Source organism: Gossypium arboreum, unplaced genomic scaffold (genome assembly GCF_025698485.1).
Source record: "Gossypium arboreum isolate Shixiya-1 unplaced genomic scaffold, ASM2569848v2 Contig00242, whole genome shotgun sequence".
Classification (NCBI taxonomy): Eukaryota; Viridiplantae; Streptophyta; class Magnoliopsida; order Malvales; family Malvaceae; genus Gossypium; species Gossypium arboreum.
In genome coordinates, this window is record NW_026440358.1 from 1 (window position 1) to 17,500 (window position 17,500).

The following is a 17,500-nucleotide window of genomic DNA, read 5'->3' on the forward strand; positions in this document are numbered from 1 at the left end:
TGTGTTCAAAAATTTATTTATCTTATTATTAATCAAGGATTTCGTATATAGCTAGAACGACCTCACAAATTGCGACTACTAATTTATTTAAGAATTAATCGAATTGAAGCTATAGCGTCATCATTTGCTGGAATCGAAATATCTGCGAGATCAGGATCGCTATTTGTATCGATTAAACAAATTGTTGGAACTAAAGTGATACATTCTCGCAGAGCCGTATATTCTTCTTGCTGATCAACGATGATTACAATATCAGGCAATCTCGTCATATATTTAATCCGCCCAGATATGTTTGCAAGCGAGATAATTGTCTCTTCAACATAGCTGCATCTTTTCGGAAGACGGTTGAGTCCCCCGTCTTTTGTTCTGTTCTCAGAGTCCCTGAACTTATGAAGCCTCGTTTCTGTAGTGGGCCAATTTGTTAACATACCACCGAGCCATTTTTATTAACATAATGACACCGAGCCCTTATTGCAGCCCGCGCCACCGAGATCAGCGGCTTTATTTTTGGTGTAACAATTAAGAATTGTTTTCCTTGCTTGCTGCATCAAAAACTAAATCTAAGCTTCTGATAAAAAACGAGGCGGTTCTAGTCAGATTTGTAATATGAATACCCTTACGTTTTGCAGAGATATATGGCGCCATTCTAGGATTCCATTTCCTAGTACCATGACCAAAATGAACTCCTGCTTCCAATATCTCTTCCAAATTTATGTTCCAATATCTTCTTGCCATTTCTGTTTGCACTTCCTCTCTCTCTCTTTTTTTAAGTAAAAAAGAAAAAAAGAGAACCACTGAAATAAATAATAGTTCCAATGGAACCTTCTCTTCTACCAGGATTGGTCGTTTATCCACGAGCCAAACCATTACTTTCTATTCGTTATTCTCTTTGTTACTATTAACAAATTAACAACTCAAATGAATACAACAAATTATCTTAAGAATCATTAAATTCTATACCTATAAAAGAGCGACCTGAAAATGTATCATGTAAATTGTTTGAAATGCAAGAGTCAAATAATTCTCAGTGGTGGAAGAAAATATCTCTCATTTCTCCCCGAAGAAATTCTTTTTTTGTTTCCAAAAAGAATGTTGTTATGTTGCCATGACCGGTGCACTAATCCCTTTGAATCCGGTACCGGCAGGTATCCTACCCCCAAGCACAACGCGTTTCTTTCAGGCCTTTCAACCAATCGATACGACCCCGGAGAGCAGCTTTTGCTAAAACTCGAGCAGTTTCTTGAAAACTTGGCTTCAGATATAAAACTTTGAGTGTTCAGAGATGCTCTCGTTATTCCCAATAAAACGGCTCGATAACCGATCGCTTCTTCTAAAGCACGCCCCGTTCGTTCCGCTCGCAATAATCCAATCAGTTCCCGGGTAAAAAACATTAGACATTCCATCTTCTGAAACCAATACTTTTGATGTTATTTGACGTACCAATAATTTCTATATACCTATTATGGATCTATACCCCCTGAGATCGATAAACCTTTTGGATCTTATTAACCAAAGAGAGACGACTTTGCACTATAGTTAGCTCAGCACCAATCCACGAATCCTCAAGGAATTCCAAGAATTCTTGTTATACATTCGTTCCAACCCTCAATTCTCTTTTCTAGGTTCATCGATATTGAATCAATCGAACGCACTTCTAACACTTGTTCCACTTTTGGAAGACCCTGCGTTATATCACCAGATCTCGATTTTCATATATAAATGTAACTAACGTATCTCCTTCGTAAGGGTTTCTCCATAATGCCCATGGACAGTTGCTCCCAGGGTCGCCAAATAAGGCTTAGCCGATCTTATTACTATAGAATCAGCTTGAACAATAAAACTTGACCCGATTTTAGGCGTGGTCCGCTTTTGGCTATACATACATTTCACAAATAAACTGCCCAAGACTAATTATTGTGGACGTTTCTTCATAATAATTATGATGATAATGATGATGGGGAAAATACCAATTCAAATTGACTGCATTCAAAAGATGTTGCGGCATGGATCGAAATTATAAATTCTCCCATTTTCAGCTATTAAATAATAGTTAAGTACTTGAAAAGCCTGTTTTAAATTGTCAAGCTCAAAATATTTCGCTACCGAGGTCTGATTATGAGTTATTAAAGGGTAAAATGATGAATAAAAATTCGCAATTTTGGGGGCTGTTCCTAAAGGACCCAATAAATTCTTAATTGGAATTAGAGGATCTTTTTTAATTGATTGTTTTATCACATTGTGATATTTTACATCGTTGAATGGGCCCATGCGAAAACAATTAGATGCTGACAAAATTATCAAAGATTGGGATTCTTATTTCTGTTCAAGAGCGTATGAATAGTTCCGTGATTTTGGCTAAACGATTGTTGAATCCTTGCGTTGGAATAAATGGAATAAAACAGTTTTTATTGGTACGATCTGACTACTATTATCAGAAATCAATTCTGAACCTGACGGATCATTTCTTTTCTGATATAAAAAATATGAGATTTCACTAAGTCGATTCTTAGGAAATCTCGAATCAGATTCATTGTCCTTACTTCAACAAAGGAAGCACAGACCTCTTCGGCGAAAGAACTTTTGTTGTCTTGGTCCCAACTCAACACTAAACAAGTCCGAACTAGTTGAATACTTGTGTCAGAAATTCTCCGAGTCGGTTTGCCATTTCCATAAAGGATATAATTGACAGCTCGAAGTTGCATATTATCTTTTTCCTGAAATGGATCCTGGGGGAAGAGTGTTGCTAAATTTAGACCGTCCGGTATTTCATATGGGGTTACAGGTCGAACCAAAACAAAATACTTTTTCTTGGTAGGTGTGATCCGTTGGACATAGATCCATTTTTTCAATTTTTTGATTCCTTAGAGTTTGTTTTGCCCGTTCCTGGTGGTATCCAAGATGCCACTGTGTCGAGATATCTTATCTCTTTCTCCGGGAAAATAGATATTACCCGAAAAAATTTTCAGTTCAATCCTTTTTTTCTTTCCCTCGGACCAATCCGCCCACTTGGCTTCTTGTATTTAAAGTGATTGGGGTATCTACTCCAATGATACTATTGTTCCGTACCATTATGGAAGAAGATTCGGATAAAATATGCACTTCCTCGGGAATGAAAAAAAATCGATCTACTTTCATTTGGTATTTTGGCTTAACCTTTTTGACTCCTCGATACTCAATCACATCCTCCCTTTTGACGATTGAATGCGCCCCTAGAGTCCCATATTTAGTAATTCCTGAACTCTTTCTTCTGTATCGAGGATCGTCAAAAAAAGCAAGAATACTTTTTCTACGGAAAATACCATTTATGGGTATTTCCATCGAGATACCGGAATGGGAATGTAGCATTAGTTCTTTCTCTTGGTCTTGAATCAATTGAAATGGAATAATAAATCTATTTCTTCGTCTCTTTGCCAATAAATCAGCATTCTCGTGGAGAATAGCAGAATATATGAAATCACAATGCCCAGTACCTATTATTCGATTCAATTCTGAATAATCGTAAATCCTCTCTTCTTTTTTATCCGAAAAATCCGAACTAAATAAGTTGTGTCTCACTTGATCATTATTCACTGAGAATCTAGAAATATATCTTCGTTCGGCAGAAAGATAATGAATGTTTATTTGATCTTGATCCTTGTGGAGCGAAAAAGGAACTACACTGAATTTGTACGAACCCCCTGATAATATCCACAAATGGCTTGTTTTGGTAAGAGATGGACATTACTATATGTAAATTCGGGCGAATGGTACACATCGGTACTCCAGTGCATTTCCCCTCTGAGTCAGAATAAATATGTTTTCGAACCCTCTTTCAAATTTAAAGTGTATGTTCCCGCGCGAATCTCAGCAATCACTTGTTCTGATTCTACATATTGATCGTTTTGAACTAAAAGAAAACTTTTTGGTGGAATAGTCACCTTATGTATAATATCTTCACTCTCAATAATTACATACAAGTCCCGATAACATAAAAAAGCAGGATGCCCGTGACGTGTGCGTGTAGGATGAACCAAATCCTCATTGAATTTATTTTTTCCATTAAAGGGGCTCGGACATGTTCTGCAGTACCCCTGTAAATACTCCGCCGGTATGAAAAGTTCTTAATGTTAGTTGCGTTCCCGGTTCTCCAATGGATTGCCCCGCAATAATACCTACAGCTTCTCCCAATTCAACCAGGTCACCATGAGTGGGGCTCCGACCATAACATAATCGACAAATCCAAGATGTACTCCTACAAGTAAAGGGAGTTCGAATAGATATTGGTTGTGTTCGAAGGCTCTGAATCGATCGACAAGCCCAAGCCCAATATCTTGATTTCGAATGGCAATGCACCGCGGACCCATATATATATCGTCGCTAATACACGACCAATTAATGTTTGGATAAAATTCTTTCCGGAAGCGTCCTCTTTTGAGGACTCACAGAAATCCCTCGGTGGTGCCACAATCTGTTTCTACGTTACAACAATGTGTTGAACTACTTCAACAAGTCTGCGCGTAAGATATCCAGCATCTGATGTTCGTGCGGCGGTATCCACAAGCCCTTTTCGGGCTCCGTAGCAAGAAATGATATATTCTGTTAAAGACAGTCCTTCGCGTAAATTGCTTTGAATGGGTAAATCGATCATTTGTCCTTGGGGATCCGACATTAATCCTCTCATACCTACTAATTGGTGCACTTGAGATGCATTTCCTCTAGCTCCTGAAAAAGACATTATATGGACTGGGTTAAACAGGTCAGTCATCCTAAAATTAGGATTCATTTCTTGTCGCAAATATTCACTTGTAGCATACCATATCTCAATTGATTGGCGTAATTTTTCTACCGCGTGTACATTCCCAAAATGATGGTGTTTTCCAAAATCAAACTTTGTTGTTCAGCATCTTGGACTAGCCATCCTTAGAAGGTATCGTTAAAAGATCATCAATTCCTAATGAAATGGATGTAGCAGTGGCTTGCTGGAAACCCAGAGCTTTACTTGATCCAGGATGTGTGATATATGCCATTCCGAAGTGATCTATTAATCTGCTAATAAGTCGTTTAATGGCAGTTCCATCTATCACTTTATTGTGAAATACCAGATTGGCCCGTTCTGCCATAAATACCCCTTATTCCGCTGAGTGGACTTCGCCAATGGGTTTGAGTCAATGATTGGAAAACTTCCTTTTCTCGATCTTGATTTTGGTAGAAAGTCGGGTCAGGAACTGGGGTCCTAGTTGAACCGGAGACCCGAATTCATATTGGTGTCATAGAATTTTTAGCTTAGATACCATATGATTGGGTATCATATGAGTAGGCCGAAAAACCCTTGTATAGCTTCTTCGATTTCTCGGTAAAGAAATATGACCAACAATGGTTCGAATGTATATACAAAGAATTTTTTTTTTTAAACTTCTTACTATTAGATAATGTCCATAAATCTCATGATAGGTACCCGAAGATTCATAGTGAACTTCGATGGGAGCTTCTCTTGAAGCAATAACGCATTGCTCTAGTCGCCACCGGAGCCACAAGGACTATCTAAATTGATTCTTTTCTGCCTATAAGCTCCAATCGCATCATAGGAATTACAAAAAAAACCCTTGTAGACTTATAGTTATTATCGTCAATTCTTTCATTTTGATAGCTTTTTCGATTCCATGGATTATACCTATTCGCACAAATACCTCGACGATTCCCACTCGTTAATACATAGAGCCCAATAAGCATATCTTGAGTAGGTACGGAAATGGGATCCCCAATAGCTGGAGACAAGAGATTCATATGAGAAAACATAAGTAAACGAGCCTCCGCTTGCGCCTCTAAAGATAAAGGTACATGAACTGCCATTTGATCCCCATCAAAGTCTGCATTGAATCCTTACAAACTAATGGATGTAAACAAATAGCGCGTCCTTCCACTAAAATAGGTTGGAATGCCTGTATACCTAATCTATGCAGAGTAGGCGCTCTATTCAACAATACAGGATGTCCCCCATAACTTCTTGCAGTATTTCCCATACAATCGGCCCTTTTCCCGAATTTTACTCTTAGTAACTCCTATGTTCGGAGCAAGATGTTGTCTAATTAGACCATGAATTACAAATGTCTGGAAAAGCTCTATTGCTATTTCGCGAGGGCAATCCACAGCGATGTAATGAAAGTGAGGGCCAACAACAATGACAGAACGTCCCGAATAATCGACTCGTTTGCCAAGCAAAGTCTCATGAAATCTTCCTCTTTGCCTTCAATTACATCTGAAAACGACTTGTAAACCTTATTATGACCGTCCCTCATTGGTTGTCCGCGGATTCCATTATCAAGAAGTGTATCCACGGCTTCTTGTACCAATTTTTCCTGACACATTACTAATTCCCCTGGCGTAGATCTACTTGTTGTTAATAGATCGGTAAGAGTATTATTTCGATGATAACTCTTCTATAGAGTTCATTAATATCCGAACTCATTAGTTTACCCCATCTATCTGAATGATCGGTCTCAACTCAGGAGGAAGAACCGGTAATAGACATAAAACCATCCATTCTGGTTCTATATTTGTTCGAATAAAATGCTTAGCCAATTCCATGCGTCTAACCAAAAAATCCTTTCTTCTTCCAATTTTTCGATCTTCCCATTCATTACCCGTGAGGCCTTCTTCTCTAATTCTTTCCATTCTACCACCGAATAATCGATAAAATTCGCAAATCTAGATCAGCTAATTGTTCTCGAATAGCACCTGCTCCGGTAGAAATTTCGCGACTTCGAAATGTATCGAAACCTTGGGTAGTAAAAAAAAGTGGGATACTGTATTTCCAGGATTGAATTTCATATTCGAATGAACCTCGTAATCGTAAGAAAGTAGGTTTTTTAGCGATGGGCCTAGCAAAGAAAAATTAGGATAGGGACCTGCGGGATCCCCCTCAAAATCGGACATGAGGTTTCCTCTCATCCGGCTCAAATGGTTACACCAAATAAAGATAAAGTAAAAAGGAGTTCTCGCTTTCAAATTCTAGAACCCCCCAAAAGGTCTACTCTTTACTCAAGTTCCAAGAAACATTTCATTGATTGATTCTTCTTTTATTGATTTAGATTTTTCTTAATTCTTTATTCAATTCAAAATTAGGACATAAATGAAATGTGAAATTCTTTCAAGTAGTCTACTACCCCTCGAATGCTGAATCCTCTTAAATTAAAGGAGTGTCGCAAAGGGATTTACTTGTCTATGTACCCTTCCATTCGATCTCTTAGGTCCTGCAGGTACCTCGACGATTATACCACGATGCCCTTAACTTAAAGCCTAAGCCTATATGCGATGTATAGACTCCTGCAACCATGACATATTTGTTTCCTTGAACATAATTTCATTTCTTTCTAAAAGAACTAAAAGAAATGAGAGCAGTTAATTCCACAAAAAAGTCTTTTTTCACGAGGTACAACTCAAAATTCCTAGTTATTTATTTTTACTGACTCGACCATAGACCAATTCCCTTTTTATTTGGGAGTATTGAATACGCCCATAATTCTGAGCTTCATGTTACTCTTCCCAAAGAGACATATCAGATCCAGGGCATCCAATTCGATTGAATGGGATGACAGTTTCTCATTCTAATCTGTAAAATAATAATTTCGATCAAATCACACATCGCAGTATACTAGACCCTCTAATTCTTTAAGAGGTTTGTCTAAAATTATTGGCGATATAACTAGGAAGACGTTTCAAATACCATACATGAGTTACTGGACATGCCAGCCTTATGTATCCCATTTGATATCTTCGTATCGAGAATCAACAAATTCAACTCCGCATTGTTCACAAAATTTGGGGCCCTCCTTTTGATTTCCAATTACTCGATAATTTCCTAGCGCAAATTCCACTTTTATAGGTCCAAAATTCTTTTACAAAATAATCCATCCTTTTCCGGTTTATTGGTTTTGTAATGAAAAGTATAGGGTTTTATCACCTCTCAACGGTTTCTCTCATTAGGTAGGATTTTTCTTGGCCCAAGCACTTATTTGTTGGGGAGAAACTGATCAATTCGGAGTTGTTGATGTTTATATCGGTCGATCATAGAAGAAAATTCTGATTCATTCCGATTAAGCTTCCTTCCTATTAATCTGGAAGTTCTTCTCAGATACAAGGAAATGATTCAGTTCAGAGCCAAAGATCGTAATTCTCGGACGAGCAATCGAAAAGATTCTGGAGCATCTTCGGGTTTAGGTATTGTTCCTCCAATGATCGTAGTCCCAAGTACTTCTTGGCGAGCTCTAATATGATCAGATTTATAAGTAAGCATTTCTTGTAAAATATAGGCAACACCAAATCCTCTAGAGCCCAAACCTCCATTTCTCCTACCCGTTGTCCTCCTTGCTTGGACCTTCCTCTAAGTGGTTGTTGTGTAACAAGTTGCATAATGTCCACTGGAACGCCCATGTATTTTATCATCAACTTGATGAATTAATTTCAAGATATAAGGTTTTCCTATTATAACAGGTTGCTCAAAGGGCCTCCGTTCTTCCATCAAATATTCGGCTTTTTCCTGGATATTCAGGTTCAAATACCCATGGATTCGCTGTTTGCTTACTGGCTTGATATAATTCGGAAAACACTAGTTTTCTCAAGCCTCTTGTTCATATCTCTCATCAAATGGTGCTATTCGATAATGTCTATCTAGTAGACTCCCCTGCTAACTAAGCGAGCATTCAAATAGCTGTCCTACATTCATTCGTGAAGGTACTCCTAATGGGTTGAAGACCATATCAACAGGTCTTCCGTCTTGCAAATAAGGCATATCCTGTCTAGAAGTAAAATTTTGAAATGATCCCTTTATTTCCATGCCTTCCGGCTACTTTATCGCCTACTTTGATTTCGCGTTTCTGTGAAATATAGACACGAATCGTTTCCCGGATTATAACTAGAACCCCTTTTTCTGGACCCATCTCACATCGATGACTCGACCCTCCCACCTATAGGTAATTTTAGACAGGTTTCCTTTGAGTGGATACCTGAATCCCAAAGTATATACGTAATAATCTATCTTCTGGAGCATACGATGATTCTTTTCGCCACCTGAGGCGTTAATTTTACCTACTAAAATATCGCCTGTCTCCACCCAAGATCCCAGCATCACAATTCCATTTTTGTCTAAATTGCGGGTAAATGGGCTTCTAGGTGCGGTATTTCGTTAGTGATTCTTTCAGGACCTTGGCTTGTCACATGAGTCTGAATTTCATATTTTCGTATGTGAAAAGAAGTATAAATATCTTCATATACTAGACGCTCGCTAATGAGTACCGCATCCTCAAAATTGTAACCTTCCATGGCATATAAGCTACTAGTACGTTTTGCCCAAAGCGAGTTCGCCACCAACCATGGCGGCACCGTCCGCTAAAATTTGCCCTTTTAATGCATTTTACCCCGCCGAACCCGGGCAGTTTGATGCATACAAGTATTTTGTTGGAACGTTGATACATAACTAATGGAATGCCTAGACATCTCCATTGCCCGATAAAATAATCTTGTCGGTATCGGTGGAAATGATCTTTCCCTCGTGATCGGCTATAGCAGGAACTCCTGAATCTAGAGCCACTTGGCGTTCCAGCAGTTCAACAATGCACTTCTCGGAACGAGAAAGCGGAACTTCTTGGCGTTACATATTAGAACTCATTAAAGCCCGATTCGCGTCATTATGCTCGATAAAAGGAATGAGGAAGCTCAATAGAAAAATATTGAAAAGGAAAAATACTTCGAAGATGAACTTGTTCCCATGCAATAGTCAGGAATTCTTGGCGGTATCGAGCCGGAACAACCTGTTCTTCCTGAATACCCTGATTCAAGGCCAAGAATTTCCTGCCGCTACCATATAATATTCATCTCGACTTGGGGATAAATAAAGCATCTGTGCTTTTTGATCTCTCAAAGATTTTATAAAATGGACTTTCTAGAGACCCCAATGACCAATCCTGGCATGGTGCTAAGGATCCGATAAGTCCAACATTGATCCTTCAGACGTGTCAATTGGGCAAATGCGTCCATAGTGACTAGGATGGATATCTCGTATCCGAAAATTAGCAGTTCGCCCAGTCAATCCTCCGGGGCCCAAATAACTCAATTTTCTCCCATGCACTATTTGTGTCAATGGTTGTTCGATCCAAAACTTGAGACAATGGGTGTAATCGAAAAGGATTCATAAGTGGTTGTTAATGGAGTCAAGTTACCAAATTCTGAGAGTCGGTATCAATTTATGCCTAATTGCTCCGCATATAGTTCCTCTAACTACATTTTCTAAACGAACCAGAGCCAATCCGAATTGATCTTGTAAGAGATCCGCTACAGAACGAATACGCTTATTTTCAAATGATTCATTATCGTCAATTGTACCCATTCCAAATTTCATTCCAATCAAACGATCCGCAGCTGCCAATATATCTCGCGGTAACAAAAATGTATTGTTCTGAGGTATATTAAAGATTCAATCTCTGGTTCATATTTCGTCGACCAATCCTTCCTAATTCACATCTTTGCTGAAAAAATTTCTTTTGTAATTCCTTACACAAGATTCAGAAAATACCGGATCCCCGCCTACACAAGAAAATTGTTGATAAAACTCCAAAATGGCATTTTCTTTTGACCCAATTTTTTTTTCCTTATCGGTCAGGAAAGACAAGAAAATCTCAGGGTAACAAACATTCTCTAGAATTTCTCTTAGATTCGAACCCATAGCTGATGATAGAACTAGAATAGATATTTTCTGTTTCCCTACTTACGAGCCCATATCCTTGCTTTTCTATCAATCTCTAATTCTAACCTCCCTCCCCAATCTGATATTATGGTACCAGTATAGACCGAAATTCCGTTATGATCCAATTCTGATCGATAATAGATACCGGGGCTTTGCAATATTTGATTGATCACAATTCTGTATATTCCATTTTACTATAGAAGTTCCGAGGGAGTTCATTAAAGGAATGTTTCCAATAAAAATTGTTTGTTCTTGCATATCCTTACTGGTTTTCCAAATTAATCCTGCGGATACATATAATTCAGAAGAATATGTGAGTGATTCATATACAGCATCCCTTTCTTTTATCAACGGTTCCACCAATTTGATATGTTTCCACAAATAATTGAAATTCAATTTCTTGCTCTTTATTTCAATTTTTGGAAACTTATAAAGTTCTTCTATTCAAGCCCCGATCCATGAACCCCAAAATCCTTCAAATTGTATCTGATTCAACCCCAGGTATTGTAGACATTTCCCATTTTCATCCCAAGAGCATTTTGAATTTCCCATTTCTCAAAAAATCCCATTCTTTTTTCGTTCTTTCATCAATCCTGAATCGATCTAATAATGATGGAATTGAATTTCTATTCTGTTTACTGAATCACATGAAATTTTATCTAACTCCATATACCATATAATATATGTGGAATGTATGAAATATGAAATGCGTATGAACGGAAGAAGAAAAATTATACTCAAATTTTAATTTATATTTATAACAAACAGATACAGAAAAGAATTGATAAATGCCATTTAGCACCGCATGGAGTTTTGTTTTTTTATAGAATATAAAAAAAATAATTCAATTTCTATTATTATGATATTACATATTCCAATCCGATTGAATACCAGAAAAATGAAAGGAATTCCTGATTTGATCTGTTCGTTGAGATAAAGAAGATCAATAATCATAAATATATATATAGGGAGAGTTGATTTTCTAGCGCTTAATTTTTCATGGACTCCATTGTTCAAAAACGATTCGCAGAGAAGATAGATGTTTTACCCACTTTTAGTTTTTTATTTTTTAGTAGAATATTTAGAATATGATTGAAGTGCGTACGAAAAGGGCTTCTATTTATTAAACAGGTGCAGATATAGCATTTCTATTTATATATGTCTTTCTTTTGTTCCATTATAACGCTCTAATGGAGACAAGACATGGCGTGCTCTATCAAAAATTCTATTTTTCTTTTATTTTAATCTATTCAATGAAAAATTGAAACACGATAATTTCTTGCTGATTCCCAATGGACATCATATCTGAATGAATAAAATACCTCATTAGATAACTATAACTGTGTAACAACTTATGCTCTGGGGTTTACATAGACTGATAATTGCTGTTATATTATTATAATATACTTGAAATTAAGAAAGTTTTTTATTGAAAAAAAATCAATTTGAGTTATGTATCAGTTTTATTTTCTTATACCATTAGAAAAAAGACAAGTGAAGAAGAATCGTCCATAAATTTGCAGTCAATAGTTAATGGTTCCAATTTATTTGTCCTGAATTTTTACTTTTGTGCTTGAGAATCCACATTTCTTTTTCAATAGAAAAGAAAGGAAAGTTTTAGATATTGTGTGTCTTGAGATACTATAACCAATTGAAGGTATGGATCCGATCTAAAATGAAAAGAAAAGGAGATACTCTCCTTTTTTTGTTTGTAACCTTTGGCGACATGGCCGAGCAGTAAGGCGGGGACTGCAAATCCACTTCTGAGTTCAAATCCGGTGTCGCCTGATCAACAAAAACTCGAAATCCTAACGTCTCCTAACGTCTGAGATTCAAGGAAAAACTAAAAGTAGTGGAAGAAGTCGATGAAATCTTGATGGTAGGGCCCCCTTACTAATGGAGTGGCTACTAGAGGAGTCTTGAATTAGATTGGATAACGGGAGTGTCTAATTAACTAATGAATGGTTGTAGAAGGGTTGGAAGATACTTTGTATACAGACGGATGAAAGTCTCTGAGTGTTCAGGCATCCAATTAATATTAGATTGGATAGATAATTGGCTTTTACTTAATGAGGACACCAAAAGAAAAAGAATAAGTCTTATTATTGATACATGTAGGTAACATTCTTTTGATACTTCCAAGATGTTACTGCGCATTTTACTATTAACTTAATGGTTCTCGATTTTTACTCGAAATCATATAGAGCTTATTATAAGCGGATTTATCAAAGTGATTCATCAACGGTGGCGTGTCACAATTCCCTTTTCTTTTTGACTCTGCGCCAGTAATTACACTATTATTAGTGAACAATAATGGAAAAATTGAATTCCTTCATATTTGTTTCATATTCATAGAGATAGGGGACATAATACACATGGATATAGTAAGAGTCTTGCTTGGGCTGCTTTAATGGTAGTCTTTACATTTTCCCTTTCACTCGTAGTATGGGGAAGAAGTGGGCTCTGAGGGAATTGCTCTAATTGGGGTTGAGAGAATCAAACCGTATCAATTGTTTTCTAGATCGTTTTGCAAAGCCTTTTTTTATTTTAACTATTTTATTAGTCTTGTTTCCGAAATTCTTGGATTCTAGTAGAGTAATGTATTCTATGAATATCACCTTTTGAATCAAAATCCAAATAAACATTTCAATAATCCCCCATGTTCGTATTTCGAAAGTAAAAGGGGATCCGGATGATGAGCAATAAAAAAATTCTTCCTAAATTTTCTATTTTGATGAACCAGCTCTTACCAGAGTTATGAACGGACAATGAGGGACAAGGAACCCCTTTGTTTCTGTATTTGCTTGTTTTTAGTTTCCTCCCTCTTTACTGTTCAAAAGAAAAAAAAAAAAGTCTTTTTTATTTAATTTCATTTCATAAAATCTTGCCTTTGTAGTCACATATTAGACGCCACCCCTGTTTTATTTGAATTTCATTGTAAATGCTTTATTGACTCATTTCATATCATGGATCAAAGATTAAATTCAAAATCAACAGGGTATACCTTTTTCGAAACGAAATACGAAGAAAAATTACCATAGAACTTTGGATCATCATCAGTTGCTCAACGAATTACTTCTTTGGAATGTTCAAAAAAAGATTACTTGGTTTCTTTTTTTTTATTAATTAATTAATATATGCCTATTCCATTCCATTTTCCTTCATTTCTGATTATTTTAATAATCTCAGTATACAAAAAATCAAATCCATGAAATGAAGAATTATAAATCGTAAGACTTGCCTTTTCAATTATTTCAGATTAATTGAAATCCTTTAAATAAAATAGATCAAGCAGAAATAAAATTGAGATACTATGTACAGTACATATCTTTAATTGATATCGACATGTATGAAGATACATATTGTGGATTCATCTATATTAAGCTTGTATCTTTCTACATTACAATAATAGATATAGATAGTATGGTAGAAAGATTCATATTTTTTCTACCATACTATCGAGTTTTAGGATACTGCTGATTCTAGTCCATTCATTTTATTTAAGACGTGAGATTTGAATCCTTTTTCTTAACTCCTTGATAAAAGTCAAGTTTCATTCAAATTAATCACTTTGACTGACAGTTTTACGTATATTATAAGTAAAAAGCGGTAGGAACTAGAATGAACAGCGCTGTAGCAATAAATGCGAGAATATTTACTTCCATAATTTCATTGTTTTTTACTTCGCAATAACTCGGGATTTAATCCCATAGAGATGATAAATTTGTCGCTTGTAAATTCAATGCAATGACTTACATTTCAATGACATCGAATCGGATCAATATCATGAATAACAATATCTAGGCTATCAAATCGATTCACCGTCGAGAATTGAATAGTATAACATAGGAAGATCTTTTATCCACCGAATACAAAAGTGATGCCTGGTCCAATCAAAAGAATTCCTTTATTTATATATATTCTTTTCCACCCTTTCTTTTCGATAATCTACCGCCTTCCTTGTACAATCATCTGATGATGTATCATCTGACTGCTTTCCACTTTCACCGTTTACAAATAGTTTCCAAATAAACCCCAACAAAAAAAGGAAAAATAAATAAAAAAAAGATAAAGATATCGTTGGGAATGAAATTCTGTCATTTATCCTTTGACAGAAAACGGAGGATCTATTGATGTATTTTAAAATTTTATCCGTCGGACTGACGGGCTCGAACCCGCAGCTTCCGCCTTGACAGGGCGTGCTCTGACCAATTGAACTACAATCCCAGGAAATAAAGAAAAGTGTACAACAGAGATAGTCTTATGATTTCATTCAAGCCATTTTCTATTTAGATTTTAGATTCGAAGCCGGGTTGTAACAAACAAAGGCGCGAGTAATATATTGATATCCATACGGGTATGCACTTTGAGTGAGCGACGCGGATTACTAGTTACTAGGAATCCTTTCGTTATTGCCAAATAAATCGATCAATAATCAATTTGAAAATGAAAACAAAAAGTCTTCTTTTTGTTTACTACTCTTTTCTTTTCATTAAACTTTCTATTTAATGATCCTGATATGAATCTAGAGCGTTATCAAGGTCATAATTTATAGGAACAACTAAATAAATAGAACAAAATAAAAACAAATAGCGGTAGGGATGGATATATCACAAAATTGGACTTTTTATTCTTCCCTAATTTTTTGTTTGGCTTTTCGGGAAAACAAAATACAAAAATGGGCATTTTAGGTTATGGCGGATCAGCGAATTATTGGGCCGAGCTGGATTTGAACCAGCGTAGACATATTGCCAACGAATTTACAGTCCGTCCCCATTAACCGCTCGGGCATCGACCAGGAAGAATCAATTCTAGGTTTATTGATAATCCATGATCAACTTCCTTTCGTAGTACCCTACCCCAGGGAAGTCGAATCCCGCTGCCTCCTTGAAAGAGGTGTCCTGAACCGCTAGACGATGGGGCATACTTGCCTGACCGCGACCATACTATGCTCATAGTATGAGCAGTTTTTGAAATTGTCAATATAATGGAATGACTAGAGCCGAGGCTTTTCCATCTTTTATGATTTTCCATTTTAGATTCACGATTTATACTCAGTAAATCATTCATCGCCACTCTATTCGATATAGAAATAAATTAGATAAATTCAATCTATTATATAAATATTTATTAGAAATAAATAGATATTATAAAAATAGAAATAAATAGATATTATAAAAAGAAACTAGATTATATTAATAATACAAAGTATAAGATCAGTGATTGGTTTAACATAAACATAAAAAGGAGTTAACCTTCATTTTTCCACTTTCATTCATTGATTCACTCATTATTACGACGAGACAGGCATGTTTCTATCTCACACTAAGCCGGTAAATTAACAAAAAGTAAATCAGGAATTTTTGGAAGAGGCAGCAAAGTTATCGAAAATTATGTGTGTGTGTTTTTCTAAAACTAAAAATTGGGTTCAGTGGACAAAGCAAATCCCTTCATCACATGTTTCGATAAAATAGATTGGATCTATGTCGAATTGCTAAGGTACCTGTATTAATCAAATAAATGAATTTCGTTCTGTTCTGATAAGCCAATTATGATTGGCCTTGAAACAATTCATTGCATTGATATTTATCAAACCCAATACCAATAAAACCATTTTACCCTCTACACGTTAAGTAAATTAGAATTCTCATTCCTGAAGCTACTAGCCTGGATCTGCTATATATATATATAGATCTTATCCGTCTACTAATTCATTCAGTAATTGAATCGAACCGCCCTTTTAACTCAGTGGTAGAGTAACGCCATGGTAAGGCGTAAGTCATCGGTTCAAATCCGATAAGGGGCTTTTGACTTTTTTTTTTCATAAAACTCCTGAAATGGTAGTATTCATATTGAATACTAGGGATGTTGTTTTATTGGTAATAAAAACCCAACTGTATATATAATAATTGAATTAGAAATTGTATAATTTAACTCTAATAAGTTATTATTCTAATGAGTTAGAGTGAGTAATTCTAAAAGAAAGTTGAAATTATAATGAATAATGATAAGCCGTCTCTTGAAGCGACAAATATATATTTCTATTTTGTTTTGATTTTGAATTAGATTATTCCAATCAAATCCATTGTAAAATTGTAAAGATTAGAAATCAACAAAAGAAAAGTAAGTGGATCTAACCCATTGAATCGTGACTATATCCACTATTCTGATATTAAAATTCGATAGAGATGAAATTGGAACAGTCGATTTCTTTTTATTTCATATTTATTTGGACTCCACAAGAATCCGTCGATATTTCCGATTCAATCTTCTTGTTCCTAGGAATAAATTAATATTCTATTCGAGATAAAGAAAACATTTATTTCAAGTTACAACCTAAGAGCCTTTTCAACATCTTATCTTTCTTTGATTCCAGAACACAACAAGATCCATTTCTATCTATATATTCTATCTATTCTATAATAGATGAAACCTAAATCAAATCATGTCTTCACATATCAAATATTTCCATATCGATACATATGACACTTTTGTTCTGCCAATGTGATGGAGTGAGTGCGAAAAAGAAACTTTCATTTTGAGTCTCCTATTATTTAATTTAATATTATTAAATATTGTATTAGATTGAAAATAGGAACTTCGAATCTTTTCTGATATACATAAAGTAAATAGAAAAAGATTCGAAGTGGATTCTCGACCCGTGAAATGAAAAAATAGCCTCTGGAGTTTTTTGTTTTATATTCATCTGAAGGAAATATGAAAGAAAACAATAAATAAAAGAAATAAAATGAAGGAAATATATCAGACTATAGTAATTTAATA

At 35.7% G+C, this 17,500-nt stretch overlaps 1 non-coding gene and 3 pseudogenes across 1 annotated transcript; 1 reads left to right on the forward strand and 3 right to left on the reverse strand.

Annotated features, from left to right (window-relative positions):
* Positions 1-32: 32 nt before the first annotated feature.
* On the reverse strand, positions 33-754 carry LOC128288625 (30S ribosomal protein S2, chloroplastic-like; annotated as a pseudogene).
* A 4,508-nt stretch (positions 755-5,262) lies between these two features.
* On the reverse strand, positions 5,263-8,047 carry LOC128288629 (DNA-directed RNA polymerase subunit beta'-like; annotated as a pseudogene).
* A 25-nt stretch (positions 8,048-8,072) lies between these two features.
* On the reverse strand, positions 8,073-11,231 carry LOC128288628 (DNA-directed RNA polymerase subunit beta-like; annotated as a pseudogene).
* Positions 11,232-16,451: 5,220 nt separating this feature from the next.
* On the forward strand, positions 16,452-16,523 carry TRNAT-GGU (transfer RNA threonine (anticodon GGU)). The gene has a single exon. It is a non-coding gene; the product is annotated as a tRNA-Thr (tRNA).
* Positions 16,524-17,500: the final 977 nt, after the last annotated feature.